Here is a 26,057-nt window from a genome sequence, read left to right on the forward strand (position 1 = left end):
ATATCTTGAGTTGGAAGGGACCCATAAGGACTGAGTGCAATTCCCTGCTCCTCGCAGGACTACCTAAAACTAAACTATAAGAGTAAGAGCATCATCCAGACGCTCCTTGAACTTGGACAGGCTTGGTGCCGTGACCACTTCCTTGGGGAGCCTGTTCCAGTGACCAACCACCCTCTCAGTGAAGAACCTTTTCCTAATGTCCAATCTGAACTTCCCCAACGCAGCTTCATACCATTAATAATGAACACAGTAAAAAGTATCAGATTTTTGGAAGCAGAAGATGGGTAAGACCTATCATTTTGACTGATGAGTGGTAATTCAAGATTTACAACTGAACACTTCAGTGATTCTCTACAAGTAGGGAAGTCTGCAGAATGATGGTTCAAAGATCCAAAAAGCAAACCTGTATTCAAACTCAGAACCACCAGTTTTCAAATAATCAATCAGACACTTAGGACTAAAACACTGGTAGTCTCATAGTTCCCTTTCATTGAGGTAATTGCCACCTCATGTTCTCTTTCTGATTTAGCTCTAAAACCAGGAGAGAATCTCACATAAACAAAGCTGCACATTCAAGATTAAAGTAGTCCTCCTCTACATAATCAACCTCCAGTCAGAGCCCAGGGCAGAGGATCATATTCTGTTGCCATTTACATAAGATTAACATCACAAAAATTTGACCCAACAGTACAGATTCTGACACAAAGTAGGACATTTACCTCAAAGATTTCGCACTTTGTACTAGTCACACTGAAAACAATGACATCCAAGTAGGACATCACAGTATGCTACAAAAACACAAGGGTAATGGCGATTTCCCCATTATAATCCATCTCTTTCATTCCCTTTAGAAACTGGTCTTTAGAACTGGTCTTCCAGTTCTATGTGACAATGTTCCTAAAAGCAGGTGAAGGAGGCATGATGTATTATAGTTTTGTAGAGCCAGTACTGAGATCCAGAACATCTTGGATTTTCTCTCTGATGTAGTACATTAAAGACTCAGTAATGAGCATTATCCACAAACCCTCCCATTCAACTTTTAAATAAGTTAAGTTGCTGAAAGAACACAAGATTTAAGTGCTGCCTTTCCATTTAAAAAACAAACAAACAAACAAAAAACCAAACCAAGAAAACCACCAAACTCCATAAGTTCTCAATGCCTATCTCAGGGCCAGCTGAAATTACAGCCATTGGTTCAGAACAGGAAGTTGTCAATAGTACTTAAAAGGTGTTCAGAACTTACTTTTGGAATTCAATAATATGAGGGGGCATTCGATATTAAGACGTTTTTCTTCTGAACCAGCTGCTACGGGTACTGAGTCCTTCCCAGGAAGTGGCGGGACATCATCTGCTGATGGGAAGTAGAGAATAAATCTTCTTGGCTTGCTTTGCTTCTGCACACAGCCTTTGCTTTTTTCTTCATTAAACTGCTTTTATCTTGATCCATGAGTTTTCCACCTTATTTTCTCCCCCCCATCCTGCTGAGGAGGAGGAGTGAGAGAGTGGCCTGGTGGGCACCTGGCAGCCAGCCAAGATCAACCCACCACTAAGAAAATATAATGAACGGCTCGTGGGTCAAGATAAGGATGGGGAGAGATCATTCACCAATTACCGGTACGGGTAAAACAGACTCGGCTTGGGGAAATTAGCTTAATTTATTACCGATCAAATCAGAGAAGGGTAATAAGAAAGAAAATAAAATCTTAAAACACCTTCCCCCCGCCCCTCCCTTCTTCCCAGGCTCAACTTCACTCCTGATTTCTCCACCTGCTCCCCCCGAGCAGTGCAGGGGGATGGGGAATGGAGGTAGCAGTCAGTTCATCACACATTGCCTCTGCCACTACTTCCTCCTCACAATCTTCCCCTGCTCCAGCGTGGGGTCCCTCCCATGGGAGACAGTCCTCCACGAACTTCTCCAAAGTGGGTCCTTCCCATGGGCTGCAGTTCTTCACGAACTGCTCCAGTGTGGGTCCCTTCCACATGTCCTTTCCATGGGGTGCAGTCCTTCAGGAACAGACTGCTCCAGCATGGGTCCCCCACGGGGTCACAGGTCCTGCCTGAAAACCTGCTCCAGCATGGGCTTCTCTCCACAGGGCCACAGGTCCTGCCAGAAGCCCGCTCCAGTGCAGGCTCCCCACGGGGTCACAGCCTCCTTTGGGCGCATCCACCTGCTCTGGCGTGGGGTCCTCCATGGGCTGCAGGTGGATATCTGCTCCACTGCGGACCTCCACAGGCTGCAGAGGGACAGCCTGCCTCACCATGGTCTTCACCACAGGCTGCAGGGGAATCTCTGCTCTGGTGCCTGGAGCACCTCCTCCCCCTCCTTCTTCACTGACCTTGGTGTCTGCAGAGTTGTCTCTCTCACATGTTCTCACTCCTCTCTTCTGGCTGCTGTTGCACAGCAGTTTTTTTCCCTTCTTAAATATGTTATCCCAGAGGTGCTACCACCGTCGCTGATTGATTGGCTCAGCTTTGGCCAGTGGCGAGTCCATCTTGGAGCCAGCTGGCATTGGCTCTATCAGACATAGGGGAAGCTTCTGTCATCTTCTCACAGAAGCCACCCCTGTAGCCCCCCTGCTACCAAAAACTTGCCATGCAAACCCAATAGAACCACACAGACACAAGCCTTTTTTTTTTCCCAGTCTGAACTAGCAACAGTAAACAACCTTTATTTAGAGTGAAATAAACCCTTTTTCTGAGCATAAACTTAATTATGTTAATCAATTAAATAATATGGGGGGGAATGGTTAATGCTAACGTTTCTCTGTTTCATGGTAAGTGGAACAGTGATGAAGGTACAGGTGGGAGAGAGAGAAGGAAAAGAAGAAAAAAAAAAGAAATAAAAAATAAATTATTTTATTCCATGTTAGAGAAAGACTACTTGGAGGTAAGCCATGTGGAAAGTTAGACCACACCAGTAGTCTATTCAGTATTCTTTACTGAATATTATATATGATAGGCTAAATAGATATTTTAGTTCCCAGGATTATCTTTTGAAAGTAACTTCTTTGGTATCTACCTCAATACATTTATAAAAGGAAAAAGATTGGCAACATTATGCTACTAGGTTCATCCTTCTCTTAGGCTTAGTAAAATAATGCTGTTGTCTGCTTCCCCAATATCCTCTACACAATGCTCCCTCCAGGCAAACTAGCTCTGATACTCTTTATCAACATAGCAGTTGATGCTGTTCCCATCTTCTCCCCCTTCTAGAAGTTTTCATATTTTTCTGTGAGTCTCAGCCCCAATCAGCTAAAGGAAGAATCATCTTGCAGCTGTACTCACATCTGGCTTCCCAACCTGATAATAACAGACTCAATGCATTATCAAAGCATAGCTTCTTTATGAAATGAATTAGAAGAATCAACAGCCTATACAGAATTATGTGTGAAGGAATAAATGCTGTGGCATACAGATACTTATGAAGTCTACTCTTCATTATTAGCAGTGGCTTTAAAACAAAAAGCCAAAACACTATTTTCATAACAGAACTTGAATTCCTCCATGTTTAATAAAGTAGGCATAAAATACATATTCCTTTTATATGCAGATTTTCCCAGTAAAGAAATGCAATAAGATTTATGGCTAGAAATATTGATTAAATGTTGATAATTAATGGACTATATAATTCAATTGTTTGTTATGATTTTGCAATGAGAACGAATACAGTTCTGTTGTTTTCTTTTAAGATAAAAACCATCACATTAGGAAAGAATGTGCAATCTCTGTTCTGGAAATGCTTTTGACAACCCTAAGCAGTATTTCAGTTTCAGTCTTTCAGTCTTTGATTCAACAGTTGCCTGAGCAGCAATCACACTCTATTCCTTCCTATGGTGTGAAGACTCTTGCATCATAACAATTCACAACGAATACCAAAAATTAACCAAAAGAATGCTATAGTTTGTTTTGGATAAGGAATACTGCACTACAAGCATCAGGATTAAAAACCATCACAGAAACACTGAAGTTAAGTGTGAGAGCAAAGAATCAATTCTAAAAAGATAGTAATATTTCAGTGGCAATTATCACTATCATCCTTTCAAAATAAATCATTATAGAATCATAGAATCATAGAATACCAGATTGGAAGGGACCTCAAGGATCATCTGGTCCAACCTTTCTAGGCAAGAGCACAATCTAGACGAGATGGCCCAGCACCACGTCCAGCTGAGTCTTAAACATGTTCAGCATAGCGGAGTCAACCACTTCCCTGGGGAGATTATTCCAATGATTGACTGTTCTCATTGTGAAAAATTTTCCTCTCTTGTCCAATCGGAATCTCCCTGGGAGTAACTTGTACCTGTTACCCCTTGTCCTCACCATGTGACTCCTTGTAAAAAGGGAGTCTCCATCTTCTTTGTAGCTCCCCTTTAAGTACTGGTACATGGTGATGAGATCACCTCTAAGCCTTCTTTTCTCAAGTCTGAACAAACCCAGCTCTCTCAGCCTATCCTCATACGGCAGGCTTCCCAGACCCTTGATCATCTTGGTGGCCCTTCTCTGGACCCCCTCCAGCCTGTCCACATCTTTTTTGTATAACAGGGACCAGAACTGTACACGGTATTCCAGGTGTGGCTTGACAAGCGCTGAGTAGAGAGGGATAATGACTTCTTTATCTCTGCTGGTGATGCCCTTGTTGATGCAACCCAGCATCCTATTGGCCTTCTTGGCCGCAGCAGCACACTGTTCACTCATATTGAGCTTCCTGTCCACCAGGACCCCCAGGTCCCTTTCCACGGAGGTGCTCTCCAGCCAGGTGGATCCCAGTCTGAGCTGCACTCCTGGATTATGTTTTCCCAGGTGCAAGACCTTACACTTGTCCTTGTTAAACTTCATAAGGTTCTTGTTAGCCCACTCTTCCAGCCTATCCAGGTCTTCCTGCAGGGTGGCTCTGCCTTCCAGAGTGTCTACTTCCCCACTCAGTTTGGTGTCATCTGCCAACTTCATCAGGCTACGCTTGATCCCGTTATCCAGACCGCTTATGAAGATATTGAATAGCGTTGGGCCCAATATCGATCCTTGGGGGACCCCACCTGTGACGGGTTGCCAGTTTGAAAAAGAGCCATTTACCACCACCCTTTGGGTGCAGCCCGTCAGCCAATTCCTCACCCACCGCACAGACCATTTGTCTAGGCCATAACGCATCAGTTTCTCCAGGAGGAGGCCATGGGGAACTGTATCGAAAGCCTTGGAGAAGTCCAAGTAGACAACGTCGACCGCTCGCCCCATGTCAACCGAGCAGGTCACTTTATCATAGAAGGCCACCAGATTTGTCAGGCACGATCTGCCCTTAGTGAAGCCGTGTTGGCTTTTCCCAATCACGTGCTTCATTTGACTCGTGATGGCCCCCAGGAGGATTCGTTCCATAGAGGATGTATGTCCATAAAGGATGTATGTCCCGTTAAGTAAAGAATAATGAGCTAAGCAAGCAGCACATATTTTGTTTATGCTGCTTGAAAGCATGACTCTAGATGGTAGGATTTGTTAGGGAGGGTCCTGTTTCATACCATATCTGGTAAGAATGGCCCCATTCTAAGCTAAGGCTTCCAATTCCTAAGGTATATGATCCTGTCTTTCTTCTAATACAGCATTTTTACATTCAGACACTGGTGATGCACAGACTAGATTTTTAGACTGATACGGTAGCTCTGCTTGGTATTTCACTCTACAACAATAAAAAGAATAGCTCTTTCCAGATCATAATAACACAATCACATGACAATCATATGAATCAATTCAAAACAGAGTAGGGGCATTTCAGAGCATTCTATATGCATGTTACCATACAAACACACACAATGGGAGTGTTTGGTTTGCATCAAAATTATAAATTACACATGTAATCATGTACTAAAGTACACTTCAGCCTTCAATGGATAATGTCATATTTATATTTTTTAAATACACTGGAACTTAATATTTCCAAAGTTAACTAATCTGAACAACAACCAGCTGAATTCTAGCCTATCACCTGTTTCTTCTACAAACGTTATTTTTAATGCATACACATCAAAGTCATTTATTCTGTCTTATGTCAAAATATTATTAAAATAAAAGCTCAGTACTGTATCTAAAACACCAAAGAATCTTACTCTGAAATCCACAAACTCAATCAAACTAGTGCTTTAGTATGCGTCATAGAAGATTAGGGAGGGATTACAATTTGTACTTGAATCAATTTAGCCAAGAATCCCATAAAAAGAGTTCCTGTTTTGCCACCCCTTTGTCCCCAAGAGCCTCTGAAGGGGCAATACTGAACACAGTATTCAGCGACAGAACAGCGGGACCACATGTTATCTTCTACTCTTGAAACACTGCTTGACTTCCACAGACAAGTGAAAGGCTTTCACTTGGAATCTGCGTGGTCTCCTCTCACTTGTATGTCACCTGAGCCCCATACCATGTCATCCTCTGGAAACAACCAGGGAAAGTGGGGAAGGGCAAGAGCACCATGAAGGGGTCTGGCATATCCTTTTACTGGGGCAAGGCACAAGGAGTGCCTGGCTCAGCACACAGTTTGCACCACTAGTGAGTGAAACGTAACTCTTCAAGCAGTTCCTACTTATTATATACGTGCAAAGTGGCAAAGGGTAACAGACAGCAGGGAGTAACTCATTGTAAAACATGAACTGCCTTACTGGGTAAGGCCAAAGATTTCCCATTTCCCTGTATCTAGCAGTAGCCAACAGTGTATATAAAAGAAAATAAAAAAGATGTAAAAATAGGTTAGGTATATGGTGATACTCCTCCCAAATATTCTCACAGATTCAAACAATTTGTGACCCAGGGACTTCTTAGTTCTAGCGTATTTAATAAACTCTCCTGGGTTTTCTCTTCAGTGAACTTGTTCCATCTCCCCTTGAATACATTTGATCTTTTAGCATCCAAAGGCTTCTAAAACACTAATGCCTTCATGGAATACGAAGTCAAAACTGAGCTGAAATTGGTGGAAGGGCACATGTAAGCTGAAGACGATGTCGAGACAAAGGGTAAAGAAAAACCACACCAGCTGTCTCTCATGTGCTAACACGTCGCATAAAAAATTGTCAAAAGGGCTGGAACATTGTGAGGGAAGGAGAGTAAAGGAAACTTGCAATTTCTTACACTCAACCACTTTGCAATGGCATGCTGCAAACATGTTGATGCAGGATCATAACGTCAAAAGACACTGAGCAAGGAGAGGGATGGATATGGAAAAACTGCAGCACACTATTTACTTTTACTGGGTTGCAGATGCATCCCAGTGGCAAACATATGCAACAGCTTCAAGTGCATGAGCAACAAATTCCAACAAGAATAATTTATTTTCTGTTAACATCTACCACACACAAAAGCAATAAAAACATTTCATTACAGCAGATTCAGATTCTCAAGTAGCGTCTGATTCTCTTTAGAGTGCAAGTTCAACAAAATTAAGGTTCTGAAAACCAAGACATGAAGAGCTGAGATATATACCCCTGTGACTTGAATCTTTGTCCTTGAGCAGTGCCTGATATAGAATCACAGAATCATAGAATCGTTTAGGCTGGAAAAGACCTTTGAGATCACCAAGTCCAACCATTAACCTAGTACTGCCAAGTCCACCACTAAACCATGTCCCTAAGCACCACGTCTACATGTCTTTTAAATACCTCCAGGCATAGGGACTCAACCACTTCCCTGGGCAGCCTGTTCCAATGCCTGACTACCCTTTTGGTGAAGAAGTTTTCCCTAATATCCAATCTAAACCTGCCCCGGCACAACTTGAGACCGTTTGCTCTTGTCCTATCACTTGTTACTTGGGAGAAGAGATTGACCCCCACCTCGCTACAACCTCCTTTCAGGAAGTTGTAGAGAGCGATAAGGGCTCCCCTCAGCCTCCTCTTCTCCAGACTAAACCACCCCAGCTCCCTCAGCCGCTCCTCATAAGACTTGTTCTCTAGACCCTTCACCAGCTTCGTTGCCCTTCTTTGGACATGCTCCAGCATCTCAATGTACTTCTTGTAGTGAGGGGCCCAAAACTGAACACAGTACTCAAGGTGCGGCCTCACCAGTGCCGAGTACAGGGGGACAATCACTTCCCTATTCCTGCTGGCCACACTATTTCTGATGCAAGCCAGGATGCCTTCTTGGCCACCTGAGCACACTGCTGGCTCATGTTCAGGCGGCTGTCAACCAACACCACCAGGTCCTTTTCCGCCAGGCAGCTCTCCAGCCACTCCTCCCCTAGCCTGTAGCGTTGCATGGGGTTGTTGTGACCCAAGGGCAGGACCCGGCACTTAGCCTTGTTGAACCTTGTACAATTGGCCTCGGCCCATCGATCCAGCCTGTCCAGATCCCTCTGTAGGGCCTTCCTACCCTCAAGCAGACCAACACTTCCACCCAACTTGGTGTCATCTGCAAACTTCCTGAGGGTGCACTCAATCCCCTCATCCAGATCATGGATAAAGATATTAAACAGGACCGGCCCCAATACTGAGCCCTGGGGAACTCTACTCGTGACCGGTCGCCAACTGGATTTGACTCCATTCACCACAACTCTTTGGGCCCGGCCATCCAGCCAGTTTTTTACCCAGCGAAGAGTACACCCGTCCAAGCCATGAGCAGCCAGCTTCTCCAGGAGAATGCTGTGGGAGACAGTGTCAAAGGCCTTACTAAAGTCCAGGTAGACAACATCCACAGCCTTCCCCTCATCCACTAAGAGGGTCACCTTGTCATAGAAGGAGATCAGGTTAGTCAAGCAGGACCTCCCTTTCATAAACCCATGCTGACTGGGCCTGATCCCCTGGTTGTCCTGATATCCTGCAGAAAGTGGAATTTTCCACTGAGCAAAACTATGAACCACCTGTCCTCTGTGAAGAGAATCTGGCAATAAGGAGAAGGAGCTAAAAGATAAGAAAGTATTTGTTTTACTAACGAACCGTGGAAAACTAATGACTATACCCTTGAAGGGGAGCTAACAGACTGATAAAAGGGAACATCTTGGCGCCAAAGGCTGGATGATGGCTAAAAAACCATGAAGTCAGATAAAACTGCAGTAACTGGGTGAGGGGAGATCATGACCACTGATTCACTTCAGGACTGGAAAGACTTGCCCCCCCACACCTGAAAGGAGTATGTGTGCTAATTTGCATAGCAAGCAAGGCTAATTTAAATACAGTAAACCAATAGTGCATGAAATGTTAATCGCTAACCAATAAGTTTAAATTTGGGTGGGTTTATACTAATCATGTAGCAAGATAAATATGCTGTAGTTTTGTACAGAGGCGTGCTAGATTTGTGGAACTGCCACCTAGCACCCATCATTGTGCAAATATGAAGGAAATAAAATACCTTTGCTCTGTGTGTTAATTGGCGTCTGCACACCGGGCTAACGACCCCGCTTTTGGGACAATAGTCCTGTACGTGCCGTGTGATGGCACTCAAGATAATCTGCTCCATAACCTTCCCCGGCACTGAGGTCAGGCTGACAGGCCTGTAGTTCCCTGAATCTTCATTGAAATGAGGAATAAGCACAAGCTACAGCTGCCAGCTAAATTACAGCTGCCAATTAAATTAAGGAAAGCTTGCTCCACAATTCAAATGGGAACACCCACTGACTTCAGTGAGTTCAGGACTGACTTACCCTCTGAGCTTTGAGGAAGCTATGCATCATACAGCTGTATGCACCAGTCTGGTACTTGGTAACCTGGTTTCTTTTCTCTCCTACTGGGCTGTTGGATGACCTTAAGTAAGCCAATTCTAGTCCTGTGCTTCAACTCCTCCTCTTCCCCAAATTTTATCTATGTCAATTAAATAATGTTGCTAGTGTCCTTTATACAATGCTTTAAGATCTATGGATGGAAGTACAGCCAGTACATAACAGTTCCTCTCTGTGACTCCTTCCTCCTCACACTTCTCCCCTGCTCCAGCATGGCTCCTCTCCAGTCTGCTGCAGTGTGGATTCTCCATGGGCGGCAGAGGAATACCCGCTCCACCGCGGTCTCTTCCACAAGCTGCAGGGAAATATATGCACTGGCATCTGGAGTACCTCCTCCCCCTCTTTCCTCTCTAACCTTGGTGTTTGCACTTTTGTTTCTCATGTTTTTTCCTCACTCCTCATACCATTTGCCATTTCTTAAATACGTTTTCAAAGAGGCACCACCAACTTCACTGATTCTCTCAGTTTGTCTGGAACCAGCTGTGTCTGGCACAGGGCAGCCCCTGGCCTCTTCTCACAGAGGCCACCCCTGCAGTCTCCCCACCCCCTTACCAAAACCTTGCCATATACACTCAATACAAAGGCCTCAGAAGAAGTGTTTTGATCTACTTCTACTTTTAAGCACTGTTGAGCCAATTACAAGAAAAAAAAATGAACAAGTCAAATACACAAAACAAATTCTCAAGAGAAAACACACACACAGTATTCTCAGGGCTCAAAAATTGAAAAGCAAAAGCATCAGGACAATAAACAGCCTTCTTTTGCTAACTAGAAACAGATCTTCTCAGTGAGAGGTCAGAAACAGTAACTCTACAACCCAAACTGCAGGCTTCAACTCCCACCATTCCCACGAAGTCCACACTTCTATATTAAGAGCAACAATGTGCAGTCAAAGATTTTGGCGTTAAACTAAGAAGGTATGAAAGAATAAGACTATTTAAGAAAAAAACTAAACTGTCTAGAGAGGAAAGAAGGACCAAGTTTCCAAGTTAGACAAGCCTTTTTTGGCCAGGAAAGAAAGATAATTGCTTTAGTCATCTACCTCAGAGGACTATAATAAAAGTGTTCACTGGCCTTGATTTGCATTGCAATTAAATATACTATAGCTTTGGAGTTAAATACACTATAGCTTAGACAAAGTTATTTTGCAAATAATAGCTTCTACTATGAACTAAATATCAAGTGTACCTATTTCTGGCTTCCCATATATCAGTAATTGACATTTAAAGCCAACAAGTAAACAATTAGTAATAAATGTTTCTATGAATTATTCTCTTTCTGAATCTGCTGTTTACCTTGCATAGGGAAGTACTGTTCCTACTTGCAATAGCAGAGGTTGTTGGGGAACTAATTATCAGTACTGGCACTTACCCGCAGCACTTGCTTCCTGGCTTGGACAGCACCTTCTCTTTGAAATACCAGTCTGATTCACTGTAGCTCTCAAGGACTTGTTTGGTGGCTAATGAATGAAGGCCCACTGCTTGTGGCTGCTGGGAAAGGGGTAACCCTTCATAGTACTGTTCCTAACACTGTGCACAATCCATACAGCTTTGGATTGTTAATAATAGCCACTATACTCAGACTATAAAATTGTTTATTGTAAACTCAATGTTATAACCCAGCAGGAACTCTTGAACTATAAATACCAGTTCCTGATGAGGCAGTATCTTCAAAGAGAAGTATTTTTCTAAAATATAGCACTGACCACATATATGCAAGTGTGTCAGGAGATGGCCCAGACATGCACCATCCATGTATGAACTCTCCCTTTGGAAGAAAAGCCAGGATGCAGAGAAGGTAGGAAGAGCCACAGCGCACTCCACTTCATCCCTGCTTCTGGACAATCAAAAACCCAGTACAATCAGATGCATACCAAAGTGCACCTGCACTACAAAATAGACACATCCACTGAGATCCTGAATTTCCACTGATACATGAAATATTTAGTGAAAAGAGGAGCAAATCAAAGAAATATTTCCATTAGGCTGCTCAGCAGCACAAGACAAAATTACATATTTCTGGAATGTATTGTGTGACTACAGTCACCAATCAATTATCTGAAAATTACTACTTTGCTATCAAAAGACAAAAATTTGTATAGGAGGAAATTAATTGCCAACTTTTCTTCTTAATATGATGAAACACTTGAATTTACCTCTGCCACTTCTGCTTTTTTCTCTCCCAATTTGGAAGAAGCTCCACTTGCCTTCTTGTCACCATGCTGTAAGTATAGAGAATAAATGTGTAATTATTAAGATCTTGAATTATACCTTCTGTGTAGAGAGATTCCCAAATATCTTAGTGCATATATGATCCATGTCACCTACCATAATATGAGAGAATGGAACATTATAAGTTTTCTTTCTCACTAATGGTTTACAGGATTTCTAAGTGATCCGATGGATAACTTCAAGTGAAATCACAGTCGGAAAGTAATGATCTTCAGGGCAGTATATTTAGAATCACAGAATCATAGAATGCTTTGGGATGGAAGGTACCTTTAAAGGTCATCTAGTCCACCACCCCCCCTGCAATTGGCAGGGACATCTACAACTAGATCAGGTTGCTCAGAGCCCCATCCAGCCTGTCCTTGAATGTTTCCAGGGATGGGGCATCTACCACCTCTCTGGGCAACCCGTTCCAGTGTTTCACCACCCTCATCATGAAAAATTTTTTCCTTGTGTTCAGTCTAAATCTACCCTCCTTTACTTTAAAACCATTATCCCTTGTCCTATTGCAACAGGCCCTACTAAAAAGACTATCCCCATCTTTCTTATAAGCCCCCTTTAAGTACTGAAAGGCTGCAATAAGGTCTCCCCGCAGCCTTCTCTTCTCCAGGCTGAACAACCCCAACTCTCTCAGCCTTTCCTCATAGCAGAGGTGTTCCATCCCTCTGATCATTTTTGTGGCCCTCCTCTGGACCCGCTCCAACAGGTCCATGTCCTTCCTGTGCTGAGGACTCCAGAGCTGGATGCAGTACTCCAGGTGGGATCTCAGGAGAGCAGAGTAGAGGGGCAGAATCACCTCCCTCGACCTGCTGGCCATGCTTCTTTTGATGCAGCCCAGGATACGGTTGGCTTTCTGGGCTGCGAGAGCACATTGCTGGCTCATGTCCAGCTTTTCGTCTATCAGTACCCCCAAGTCCTTCTCGGCAGGGCTGCACTCAACCCCTTCATCCCCCAGCCTGTATTGATACCGGGGATTGCCCTGACCCAGGTGCAGGACCTTGCACTTGGCCTTGTTGAACCTCATGAGGTTCACACAGGCCCACTTCTCAAGCGTGTCCAGGTCCCTCTGGATGGCATCCCGTCCCTCAGGTGTGTCAACTGCACCACTCAGCTTGGTGTCATCTGCAAACTTGCTGAGGGTGCACTCGATCCCACTATGTCATTGATGAAGATATTAAACAGCACTGGCCCCAGTACGGACCCCGGAGGGACACCACTTGTCACTGGTCTCCATCTGGACATCGAGCCATTGACCACTACCCTCTGGATGCAACCATCCAGCCAATTCCTTATCCACTGAACAGTCCGCCCATCAAATCCATATCCTTCCAATTTAGAGAGGAGGATATTGTGGGGGACCGTGTCAAAGGCCTTACAGAAGTCCAGATAGATGACATGCGTAGCTCTTCCCTCGTCCACTGATGCAGTCCCTCCATCATAGAAGGCCACTAGGTTGGTCAGGCAGGACTTGCCCTCGGTGAAGCCATGCTGGCTGTCTCGAATCACCTCCCTGTCCTCCATGTGCCTTAGCATAGCTTCTAGGAGGATCTGTTCCATGATCTTCCCAGGCACAGAGGTGAGGCTGACAGGTCGGTAGTTCCCAGGGTCCTCCTTTCTACCCTTTTTAAAAATGGCTGCAACATTTCCCTTTTTCCAGTCCCCAGGGACTTCACCTGACTGCCATGACTTTTCAAATATCATGGAGAGTGGCTTGGCAACTACATCAGCCCATTCCCTCAGGACTCTGGGATGCATCTCATCGGGGCCCATAGACTTATGTACGTTCAGGTTCCTCAGGTGATCACGAACCTGATCTTCTCTTACAGTGGGAGGACCTCTGCCCCCCTGATCCCCGTCAAATGGCCCATTGACTCGGGAGGTGTGAGGAGAGAGGTTGCCAGTGAAGACTGAGGCAAAAAAGTTGTTGAGTACCTCAGCCTTCTCCTCATCTGTTGTTACCAGCTCGCCACTTCTGCTCATCAGAGGGGGTACGCTTTCCTTAACCTTCCTTTTCTGGTTGACGTACCTGTAGAAGCCCTTCTTATTATTCTTTGCATCCCTCGCCAGGTTCAGCTCCAGCCGAGCCTTGGCCTTCCTGATCCCATCCTTACACAACCAGGTAGTGTCCCTGTACTCTTCCCAAGATGCCAGTCCCTTCTTCCACTGCCTGTGCATTCTCTTCTTGCCCTTTAGTTTGACCCACAGGTCATGGCTCAGCCATGCCGGCCTCTTCCCTTCCTTGCCCGATTTCTTGCACCTGGGGATCGAGAGCTCTTGTGCTCTATGGAAGGCGTCCTTGAAGATCTGCCAGCTCTGTTCTGCTCCCTTGTCCCTGAGGGCCATTTCCCAAGGGGTCCTATTGACTAACTCCTTGAAGAGCTGGAAGTTTGCTTTCCTAAAATTCAGGGTCTTGACTATACTCTTCACCTGACTCTTATCTCTCCGGACTGTGAACATCGGTGACCACCAGGTCCAGTACTGCATCCCCTCTGGTAGGGCCATCTATTACCTGGCTTAAGAAGTTGTCCTCCATGCACTCCAGGAGTCTCCTAGATTGCCTACCGCCTGTCGTGTTACTTTCCCAGCAGATGTCAGGGCGGTTGAAATCCCCCAGCAGGACAAGAGCCTGTGAGCGTGAAGCTTCCTGTAGTTGGAGAAAAAAGGCTTCATCAATAGGCTCCATGTCACCTTCTTGGAGGAACACCCCTTGGTTCCCTTGAGGAATTTCTCCGATATTTCCCTGTTGGCTCCTATTACCTCAAGAGCGCCCCACTCATCCCCATAAGACTTCGACTGTGCTGCAGTGTCTCCAGCACGCCTCAGATCAACAGGCTGAGGGCCCCTGCTAGCATCCCATCCCCCGCTAGTACCCCGTCCCTCTAAGCATGGCGTGCCATCCCACCCCTTATCACAGGCAAACCTGGTATCGACCCCCTCCCCCTTCAAATCTAGTTTAAAGCCCTGTCAATGAGCTTTAAAGCCCTGTCAATTTAAGACTATTGTTCTTGTGAGAAGTTATGGAAGATAATTAAGCTTATCAATCATTTTTCATCTGCACAGTGCTCTCTAACTGATACTTGCTTCAGTAATGCTGTCAGTCCCACAGGCTTCAGTAGAAATTGAACAGGTCTCTCAGAGACCAACATTAAACATGCAATCATGAACATCCACTCCAGCATCTGAACTTTCCTCAGAAACATTCAAATGATCATTATGCCTAGCCCTCCTTACCTGGAAGACAACTGTTACTATAATTTTTATAATTATATTATTGATATACAAAAAATAATCTCTGTAATGGTTCAGGCTGGCACTGAGAGAATTCAGATTCAGAATGGTTCAGGCACAAGTATACATTAGGGAATCTAGTTCTACTAGATTCCCCAAACCTCCTCTGTCTTTCATCCCTTCCAAGGCATTAAACTTCTTGCTTTCACCTCACCTGAAATGCAATCCTGTTTGTCCCCCGCATGCGACAACATACAGTAACACACAGTTTATTCAGCATCCACACAGGTATTCAGTGCAAGCTTTACTCTATATATCTGTGAAAAGCAGTGAATATGGTCCCTTAAAAAAATATTTAAAAAAAAATGTTGTTTAATCTTTATAACAGAACCCCCCAAAATGTAAAAATAAGCAAGAGATTTTACAATTACTATAAAAGACAATGTAATACAGTTATTATCAATATCTTGGCTAGTATAACTTCCCACAGCAACTCAAACATCTGAGAATGAGGATTCATGTCTGGTCTGTTTTGTTAAGTAGAGAGAGGAGATGATTTTGGACCCATGTATTCCCCTATTGTTTTGTGGGTTGAATAGCAGGAGGTAAAGTTTGCTAACCCATTAAAGCAATGAGTTCCTGAAGCATTTTCTTTACACGGCTACAGGGAGAAAATAATGATCCATGTATCACTGCACTATCTTCAGCTGGAATGTGTTCAAGCTCATTAGACAGCCTGGGAAAACAGGCTGTTGAATGAACAAAATAAAACTAAGAAAAAAAATTACATGTCTCTAATCTGTCTCCATTATGGTAGTACAGAACAAAAGTTTCAAAAACTTTTTTTTTAACAAAACCTCTAATAATTCAAGTTTTTAAAATTAGTTTTAGCATCAATAAGATGATACTTGATAAGTTTTTAAATTAAAAATACTATTCTCATATTCCAATTTTGCCTCTTCAGAGGAAGAACAATTCACTTAGGTTGTCTTTTCAGGTAACAGGTGAACTGATTCACTGCCCTACTAAAGCACTTTCAGTACAGACAGAATTGTACCAGTAAAAAGCACAGATAACTGGTTTAGTAAAAGCACACCACACACATACCAGTAAAAGCAATATCAGTGAGAGTTCTTTTACTGACAAAAGCATAACTGTACCAGAGCCATCATAGCTATATGGTTCAGGAACTAGAGTTCCTACACAAAAAAGGCTCTGTAATGTAGAACAGGCCCTATTCCTAAATCAATACTCAGCATCACAAGCGCTACCCTGAATCCAGCTACAGGTCTTATTGTTATCAATGTAGATAGCATTTAGCTTGTGTAGAATTGTGAAAGCATACTGCATGTAATGCTAGGCTTCACAGGGTTGTCCAATTGGATATTTATTATCATGAAAGTTGGCTAACAATGCAAGCACGCCTTTCTGCGCATGGTCTGTAGTTTGTTTCTTTTATTTGTTTGTTTCTTTGAGTTTAGACATAGTTATAAAAGCAATAACACCAATTTAACTCCAGATTTTTTTTCTTTTCTTTTTTTCTTCCTAAATCAAGTCACAGTTCAAAGAGTTTTATGCCTCAATTCCTCCCTGGTCTCTCTAGCTTCATCTATAGAATGCAGGAGCCTTATGTAGCACTGAGCATGCCAAACTTTTATCAGGGCCAAATCAGGTGTTACCCTTCCTCCCTAAGTCCATCTCCTTGTCTCCATACAAAGGAAACCCAGGCCAGACAGGAGCCACAGCATCGATAGGATGTCCAGTCCCAGGACTAAGATGGGGGGCATACACTGTGTCTCAGCAGATGGATGAAGCTCAGAGTGTCCCCTCTTAGGTGTCAAGACTTGTACATTTGTCTACCTTGGCATAGACTTCTGCTGTTTTCCTATCCCTAGACCGAGCTGTCAGGTACAGTACTCTGTGGTCCCTGCAGAGCATTTGGGGGCAGGTAAAGGGCAGGACAATGGGGTTGACAGGACTCTCTCAACCACCTTTAAAGCAGAATATCAGCTCCACATCCCTGGGGGACCTCAGGCCAATTTCACTGTCCACAGACTATAAGGAATGGACAAGGACCACAGCTTTATCACCCCCAAACTCAATTAGGATGCAAATTAAATGCTTACAGTCTTTCCTCCAGAAGGATATGCCAAACAGCATCTTTAATAATGAGACTTTGACTTAAAATCCAAACACTGTTTATTTTGACAATTGCAACAAGGAATATATATCCAGATCAAAGTATTTTTTCTATCCAGTCAGCTGGAATCAGGCAGCCGTGTATACATTAAGCACCAATACTCTCTGACCTCAGATAATAAAACAGTTTATGAAAGTATTATCTCACTTAAAAGTTTGCCATCCTGAGGAGGTAACCTAGGAAAGCACAACTTCCTCATATACCTTCTGGGTAGACCACACCGATTCCCTAAACAGCTCATGTTTAAAGTAAGAAAAGGGATCTTGGTTTAAAAACTGTCTTTAACAGCTCTTTGCTGCTCTGTATTTCCAAGCTTTGAAGCTTCTAGTTAATTTTTTTTTAATTAAAAAAAAAAAAAATCAGTCTGCTCAGCTAGAGAATAAGCTAAGTTTTTCAGGGCTAGTATGTATGTCTTGCTCCTTTACATTCCCCAAATGGGTGGGAGAGATGGGTTTTTCTTTGGTCATTCTTTCCTTTTTCTACTCATCTTTCCTTGCAGTGCCAAACCAATGTATTCACACAGTAATAACATATCCATTAGCAGACCAATTGATAGGAGCAGCTCCATCTCTGTCACAAAAACCACTCAGCATAGTTTAAGTTATATTTTTAAGTTTAAATATCTAACAACTGTTCCTTATAGTTGTTAGAAAATCAAGTTGGTCCAAAATATTTTCCCAGTTTATTAACTAATAACATAGTATGCAAAACCACCCATAATCATAATATCTTCACAAAATCTATCCCAAAATAAACAAAGAAAAAGAAGTATCATAAACAAGAAAGTTTATCTTAAGATCTTCATCATGTTCTACAGCATACAAAAATGCCACGATGCTATCATTTTATAGACACACCTTTACCTTCTGATATGAGCATTCATAAACTAGAAAGTAACTGACCTAAGTGAAAAGTACAGAGCAAAACACTAATAACTGAACTCACAACTGCATTTTTCAGTCTGCACTTGCAAAAATCAGAACTCGGCTAAAGGGCTTACTTCAAGCAAGGCTGAAATTCTTTCTAGGCCTCAAGAGTCCCATCAGCATTAACGCATCTTTGGTTCAAAGCCATTACATAGCATCTTGGAGGACCGCAGTGATGACATGTTCAGTAACTGGGTAAGAAGGGAAGTCTACTTGCCAGATTCTCAGCTGATGTCAACTAACATAGCACTATAGATATTAAAGGAGATATATCATTTTATGCTGATAGGAATCTGACCCTTGTTTTCAGTTGAAATAGGGAAAAAGACAGATCTGTGATGCTGTTCAGAAAACAGCAGGATGGAAAGATGTGTCAAGGAACTACAATCAAGAAATGTAAGGAATGGATAGGTGAAAACCAGATTCTTCTTACAGCAATCACATTCTGCTTTAAATAAAACACCCAGTAAAAACCTTGATGGAAAAACTAATGAATCTCTTTTGCGTCCATTTCCTCTGTTATACCTTTCCTGCTTTGCTTACTTATCCTTTAGATCAGGTCTTCCAGGTAGAAACTGCCCTGTATGATGCATGTACAGCATTGGACAAAAGAAGACTCCAGTCTCACATGAGGTTAGCAGAGGTCAGCAGGTGATATTCTGGTGCAAATAATTATAAAGAGTGATTTCCAGCAGAGCATGTGGAGGAATGGTTTCTTTACCTGAACGCATATAGCAATGTTGTCTTAATATCTTTTCATACCTCAGATTCAATGACCCAGGACTACAGAGGCCTTTAATGTTCTTGTCATCATTTAATGCAGCAATTCCCAAACTTTGTGACTTTGTGTCACCTCTGGCAGAGGTGGTGGGGGGGGGGGGGGGGTGGGAGGGGCACAGCTTGCACAGGCTGCACAGATGGGCCGAGCCGGAGATCACACCTATCCTGCCGGGCTGAGCCCCCTCACACCGCAGAGCCCCAGGCCCAGCCCTGCGACGCTCCTGCTCCGCCTCCTCAGTGCTCACGGCTCCGGTAGGGAGGGACAGTGCCCCACGTATTTACCATGGCGCAAAAGCCATAGCCATCACTCGCTCCTCCTCTCGGGCAGCATACTATAGCCCAGTACCATCCCGCCTCCCACCCGCCCACTGCTGGGCCCCAAGCGGAGGCGACGTTGGGGGGGGGAGGGCAGACGGAGCGGAGCGCGCGTCCCAGCCTACCAGGAGGGTACCCTCTGCGCTCCCCGGCTCCCTGGACCCCTCTGTCTCGCCCTACCCTACGCTGCCCGCCTTACCCTGAGCTCCTACCACTTTGCGTGCAGACCCGCTGTCCCAGAGCGGGGCTGTCCCTCCTGCCCCATGAGCCAGGCTCCCCGTTGTTTCAGCGGACTCCGCAGGCAGTCCACAACGCAGAGCTGTGGCACAACGCGGAGGCCGTCCGCTCCCGTCCGCTCTCCCCCTGCGTCAGCCAGCACCACCTTACCGCCCAGGCCCTGGCGGCTCCAGCCCCTGCAGGCTTGGAGGAGGTCGGCTGCCTCCCTTTCCTGGGCTGAGGCATGGCAGCTGAGCTCCCTCCCGGGTGTCTCTCCGGCTCTACTGCAAGCCCAGAAGCAAGCGAGGAAAAAAAAAGGGGGGGGGGGGGGGGCGGTTACTTAAACGTGAAGCGGTTTTTCCTACGTTCCCAGAGCTAAAACCAGACTGCGTTCTAGCTCATCACTCCTCTTCCTGCAGCCGGTAAGAGCCGGGAGGGCTCACCCTGCCCGTGCTCTGCACACCCCGCAGGAGGCAGAAGAGAGTGGGGTACAGCTCGCTGTGAGATGCCTTCTGTTTATTTTTGCCTCCTAGGATAAACCTTGGGCTTCTTGTAGACCAGAGCTGGGGAGTTGCCCTGTCTAGACCCCGGAGTCACTTACCTCTCCTGTAGTGAGAACCACCTACAAATGAGCCCAGGCCTCAGTGCTCTGATCTCCAGCAGAGCTTGTCCAAAATTTGGTTGATCTGGTTCTGATTTAGATCTGTGCTTAAATGACCAGTAAGTTTTCCCTTGGCTAGTTGTAATTGTGTTTGAGGAAGTAGCCACTAAGCATTCGTTGCCGCGTAAATGTGATTTTTCAGGTAGCAAAATGACTCTTAAAACAGGAAAATCTCACACAAAACAAGCTTGGCTTTTTTTTTTTTTTTTTTTACGATTTGGAAAAAAAGTGTAGACACTTTCCTAGGTTAAGTTGCAAGTGGATGTACTAAAAGATAACTTTTTTCTCATGAAAATCAGTCCCTCTGCCTTTCTGCAGAGCCCCTTGAAAAAGCATTAGTTTTTGACATCTGATCCTGAATTGATGCTTGGAGCCATTCACAGCTCCCCTCCTGGGATCCTGCTTGTTCAAAGCTTTCTGCTTTCTTTGAGCAAAGGCCAGCAGTAGTTCCAGGTACCTACCTGTTCCTGTAACTTAGGCTCCTTTAGCGTTTAACCCTTGCCATCCCAAGAACCTGAAATTGCATATAATGCAAAGGATACTTTCCCTCCAAAAGAACAGATTCAGTTTTGAAGTCTGCCCTATATCTTGTGTTGGGTTTTTTTAAAGTGTAGCATTACAGCTCATATATACTGCAACTCAGGTTATTAAATCCAAAAGCCTTGTTTTTTTTTAAAGAGTAAATTCTAAATATGTCCCAATCCACGTGAGTGTTTACACAAATGAGTTGCCCAAGATGTACTGACAGCTCTTCCAAAATACAGCAGGAATAATTAATGGTCAATCAAAGCTGCTGGAAGATTAAGCATGACCAAATGACCCTGGTCGAAAACTGAAAATATGCCATGAGTATGAATGGTATAATACTGATTCTGGATGAAAAACTTGATTTGGTTTGGCCAAGTCTCCTGTTCATCTGGATGTGTAGCTGAAATGGAAAATTCACCATTTTAAGAGCAGTTCTCCAAGACTTTCTCAGTGAAGAAACAAACTGGGATTACTGTAGTATATTAATGTATTGGATTTGCGTGACAAGGTTTTGGTAGCAGGGGGGCTACAGGGGTGGCTTCTGTGAGAAGATGACAGAAGCTTCCCCTATGTCTGATAGAGCCAATGCCAGCCAGCTCCAAGACGGACCTGTCGCTGGCCAAGGCCGAGCCAATCAGCGACGGTGGTAGCGCCTCTGGCATAACATATTTAAGAAGGGGAAAAAACTGCTGTGCAACAGCAGCTGGAAGAGAGGAGTGAGAATATGTTAGAGAGACAACTCTGCAGACACCAAGGTCAGTGAAGAAGGAGGGGGAGGAGGTGCTCCAGGCACCGGAGCAGAGGTTCCCCTGCAGCCTGTGGTGAAGACCATGGTGAGGCAGGCTGTCCCCTGCAGCCCATGGAGGCCCACAGCAGAGCAGATATCCACCTGCAGCCCATGGAGGACCCCACGCCGGAGTAGGTGGATGCCCAAAGGAGGCTGTGACCCTGTGGGAAGCACACACTGGAGCAGGTTTGCTGGCAGGACTTGTGGCCCCGTGGGGGACCCATGCTGGAGCAGTCTGTTCCTCAAGGACTGCACCCCGTGGAAAGGACCCACACTGGAGCAGTTTGTGAAGAACTGCAGCCCGTGGGAAGGACTCACGTTGGAGAAGTTTCATAGAATCATAGAATCATAGAATCATAGAATCATAGAATAGCAGGTTGGAAGGGACCTCAAGGGTCATCTGGTCCAACCTTTCTAGGCAAGAGCACAATCTAGATGAGATGGCCCAGCACCACGTCCAGCTGAGTCTTAAACATGTTCAGCATAGCGGAGTCAACCACTTCCCTGGGGAGATTATTCCAATGATTGACTGTTCTCATTGTGAAAAATTTTCCTCTCTTGTCCAATCGGAATCTCCCTGGGAGTAACTTGTACCTGTTACCCCTTGTCCTCACCATGTGACTCCTTGTAAAAAGGGAGTCTCCATCTTCTTTGTAGCTCCCCTTTAAGTACTGGTACATGGTGATGAGATCACCTCTAAGCCTTCTTTTCTCAAGGCTGAACAAACCCAGCTCTCTCAGCCTATCCTCATATGGCAGGCTTCCCAGACCCTTGATCATCTTGGTGGCCCTTCTCTGGACCCCCTCCAGCCTGTCCACATCTTTTTTGTATAACAGGGACCAGAACTGTACACGGTATTCCAGGTGTGGCCTGACAAACGCTGAGTAGAGAGGGATAATGACTTCTTTATCTCTGCTGGTGATGCCCTTATTGATGCAACCCAGCATCCTATTGGCCTTCTTGGCCGCAGCAGCACACTGTTCACTCATGTTGAGTTTGTGGAGGACTGTCTTCCATGGGAGGGACCCCATGCTGGAGCAGGGGAAGAGTGTCAGGAGTCTTCCTCCTGAGGACGAAGGAGCAGCAGAAACGTGTTATCAACTGACCACAACCCCCATTCCCTGTCCCCCTGTGCCACTTGGGGGAAGGAGATAGAGAAATTGGGAGTCAAGCCCGGGAAGAAGAGAGGGGTGGGGGGAAGGTGTTTTAAGATTTAGTTTTTATTTTCTCATTACCTTACTCTGACTGGATTGGTAATAAATTAAATTATTTTTCCCCAAGTTGAGTCTGTTTTGCCCGTGACGGTAATTGGTGAACGATCTCTCCCTGTCCTTATTTCGACCCATGAGCCTTTCGTTATATTTTCTCTCCCCTGTCCAGCTGAGGAGGAGGACTGATAGAGTGACTTTGGTGGGCACCTGGCATCCACCCAGAGCCAACCCACCACAAGTAAATATCCGTCAAACATTGTAACGAGAATGATGTAATTGATAACGTGAACTGGACTTCCAGTGAAAGGGGGTTCAAAATGCAATAGCTATCTATAAACTGGTATGCCTAGCTGTATATAGATACATACATACTCATATGCAAAGTTTATATACATGAGAAGGAGAAATTCAAATTGTAACTGTTCAGCAGTGGTAATTCATGACCAAGGAATGATCTGGCATGGAGGGCAAGAAGGCCTAACTGCAGAACGGGTTAAACTGGCTGGAAGCAGGAATGCCAGAGACAGAAGGACTCCCCGTAAGGGAGTGAAGTTTCCCTTTGTGATAAGAAATGCTGTGGTATTGTCTTGTGTCAACCTTGGAATGTTCTCAGGGTTCTGAGTTCTCAGGGGCCACCTTTGGTCAACAGAGCTGGTGATGAACCAAACACTGGGCTAAGGCATCTGATGCCAACACTCACATGATTGGTGCAGGTGTATGTGTGTATAACGAATCAGCTCGTTAGGCATTTTTGCAGACTCCTTGTAGAACTGCTTATGGCAGTAGGACTCTGTCCAATGCATTGTTCATTAAATCTTTTTATATTTAAGCAGAAGCGTGTGTTTAATTCACCTCAAGGAGTACAATAAAAATTCCTCAGCACATGAATTGGCATGGTTGACTAATTTTATCTTGCTCAGATCATGTCTGTACACAGCTTAAGTAAAACAAATGCATGGTATTTAGGCTAGTTGTGCAAAACAGCTATATAATGAATTGTATTACTCCAAAGAAGTAATAGCAGCAACAGTTCCTAAACATATATATGTGCAAGGAGGCCATGTACATCAACAGGAGGAACCAAAAGTGTTTGCATTTTTAGGGAATGTTCACTGCCTAAGCAGCTATTCCCTGATTCCTCCAGGGCAAAGGCAGTAGGACTAAGTTACTGTGTGGGAAGTCCATAAATCCAATTAGTGCTCAAGCCCTTCCCCTGTCATATAAAGGGAGAATTAGACACATCAGAACCTCAAGTGGCTGAAGGTGAATCTCTAGAGGCCTTGGGGAATGGCTGTAACCCCAAGAGAGGAAGGATGGTTCAGACATGTCAGTTGCTTAAAGCCTTCCCTGCTCTTCCTTTTTGGGTAGCTCTGTACCCTGTACAAATTTTTTTAGCTAGCCTTTGAAGTGATTAAATCTATGACATGTATGAATTTTGCACTTCACTCTATGGGTTAAGTGCCTAAAATTTTAAGTGCGTAGCCCTTAGCTAAGCTCTGCATTGCATCTGGCCATGAATGTGTTAAGTGGATACATAGGACTGTTTTATAAGGATGTGCATATAGGCAAGATCCTCTGGAGGAGATAAAGGTGAGGGACATGTTTAAGGGTATGACTTTTACACAAGTCTTTTGCATGTTATTTTATCTAGGGTCACTCTGGCAGGTCTAATGGATAGTACCACATTCCTAGGCTGCAGGCAGAGGATCCTCCCTGCTGACACAATGCTTCAGTAAGCATTTACTGTACTTCACTGCTTTTATTGCTATGTTCCTGATGACAGCAAATTAAGCTGTCAGTAAGTGAAATTATGGAGTTACATAGTAACAAGGCAGTAATACACGATAAACTTGGTCATGTAGGTCTGTATTATGCAGAGTGCTGAGGATTCTGCTGATTCAGAACCACATTGACAACTTTAAGCTGTCCTATTAACAAGTTTAGTATGTAAATGCAGTCTTGCCCTTAGAGACATGCACAGGTCTCGCTCCTAGAAACCCCCAGACCCTATGGTCTCTCTGGCAACTTGCCAGGACTCCCCTGCTCTCTCCGATAGCCAGCTCCTCCCATGGTCTCACCCTGGCTCCCAGGCCACTTCACCTACTCACTGGCTAGTCTGGCTTGGTCTTCACCAGTGCTCACACACTCACTCTCATACCCGCATTCACTCCAGTTGCTGGCACCCAGATACATGGGTCTCTGATCCCTGGTCCCACTCCAGTGGCTGGCACTTGGTTTCACTCACTGGGGTCTCTCCAGTCGCTGGCAATCAGGCACATGGGCCTTCTGGCCCGTGGTCCCAGTCCATTTGCTGGCACCATGGACATGTGGGCCCCTATGACCCAAGGACCCACTCCAGTGGCTGGCACTTAAGTCCACTCACTCGGGTCTCTCCATTTGCTGGCACTCAGGCACATAGGCCCTCCAACCCATGGTCTGTCTCCAGTTGCTGGCACTCACACCCCCATACATCCACATGCACACAAAACAGAGAGCCTTCATCCAGGAAAGAGTTAGAAAGGAATTTAATAAGAAGATAGGACAGGCTGCGCTGATCAGGCACAGGACATGGCCAGACAAGTGTACTGACCAGCAAACTATTTATACACAGCTGGCCCTTTTTATCCTCATACTCATCTGTTTTCCCACAGTTGTTCCTCCCCAAATCACCTATATCCTTCCCTTTTCCTGCCTGTGGTTCCTTCCCTAAATATCTCATAATAAGTTTTGTGCAATCCCCAAATGCTCTTCCCCTGCATCCCATAATGTGTCCCATATCCCTAAGCAGTAACCCCCCTCAGGCCAAAAAGTGCTCTGTTGTTGACTCATCTTGATGGGTGTCACACCTGGACTCTGGGGCTGAGGCTCTTCTGGGACAGCCCTGGGAGGGTCATGGACAGGGTGTGCCTTCCTTGTGAGTCTGTAATTTGGGTTCCCACCTGCTGGGGTGCTTCTGTGCTCCTCTGGGTTTGTGGAGATGGGCCTTTGATGGGCTGAGAGCTCCTGTGATGGGCCTGGGAGGAGCCAGGACAGGGTATTATTTGGGCTTCCCCGGCCCCCCACCATTGTCCCTCTGTGCTCCTTTGTGGGTGTGCAGATGAGCTTTTATCACATGACCTAATGTTGCAAGAGAGGATTGATAGTCTAGACATAGGACTTGTCCAATATATGTCAGCAGAAGCAATGACAGGTGGCAAAATCAGGAAGATTGGGGCCAGACTTTTTATTGCCTGTAGCGATAGGACAAGGGGTAATGGTTTTAAACTAAGAGAGGGTAGATTCAGACAACACCTGTGAT

This window comes from Platalea leucorodia (genome assembly GCF_965183815.1).
Source record: "Platalea leucorodia genome assembly, chromosome: W".
Classification (NCBI taxonomy): domain Eukaryota; kingdom Metazoa; phylum Chordata; class Aves; order Pelecaniformes; family Threskiornithidae; genus Platalea; species Platalea leucorodia.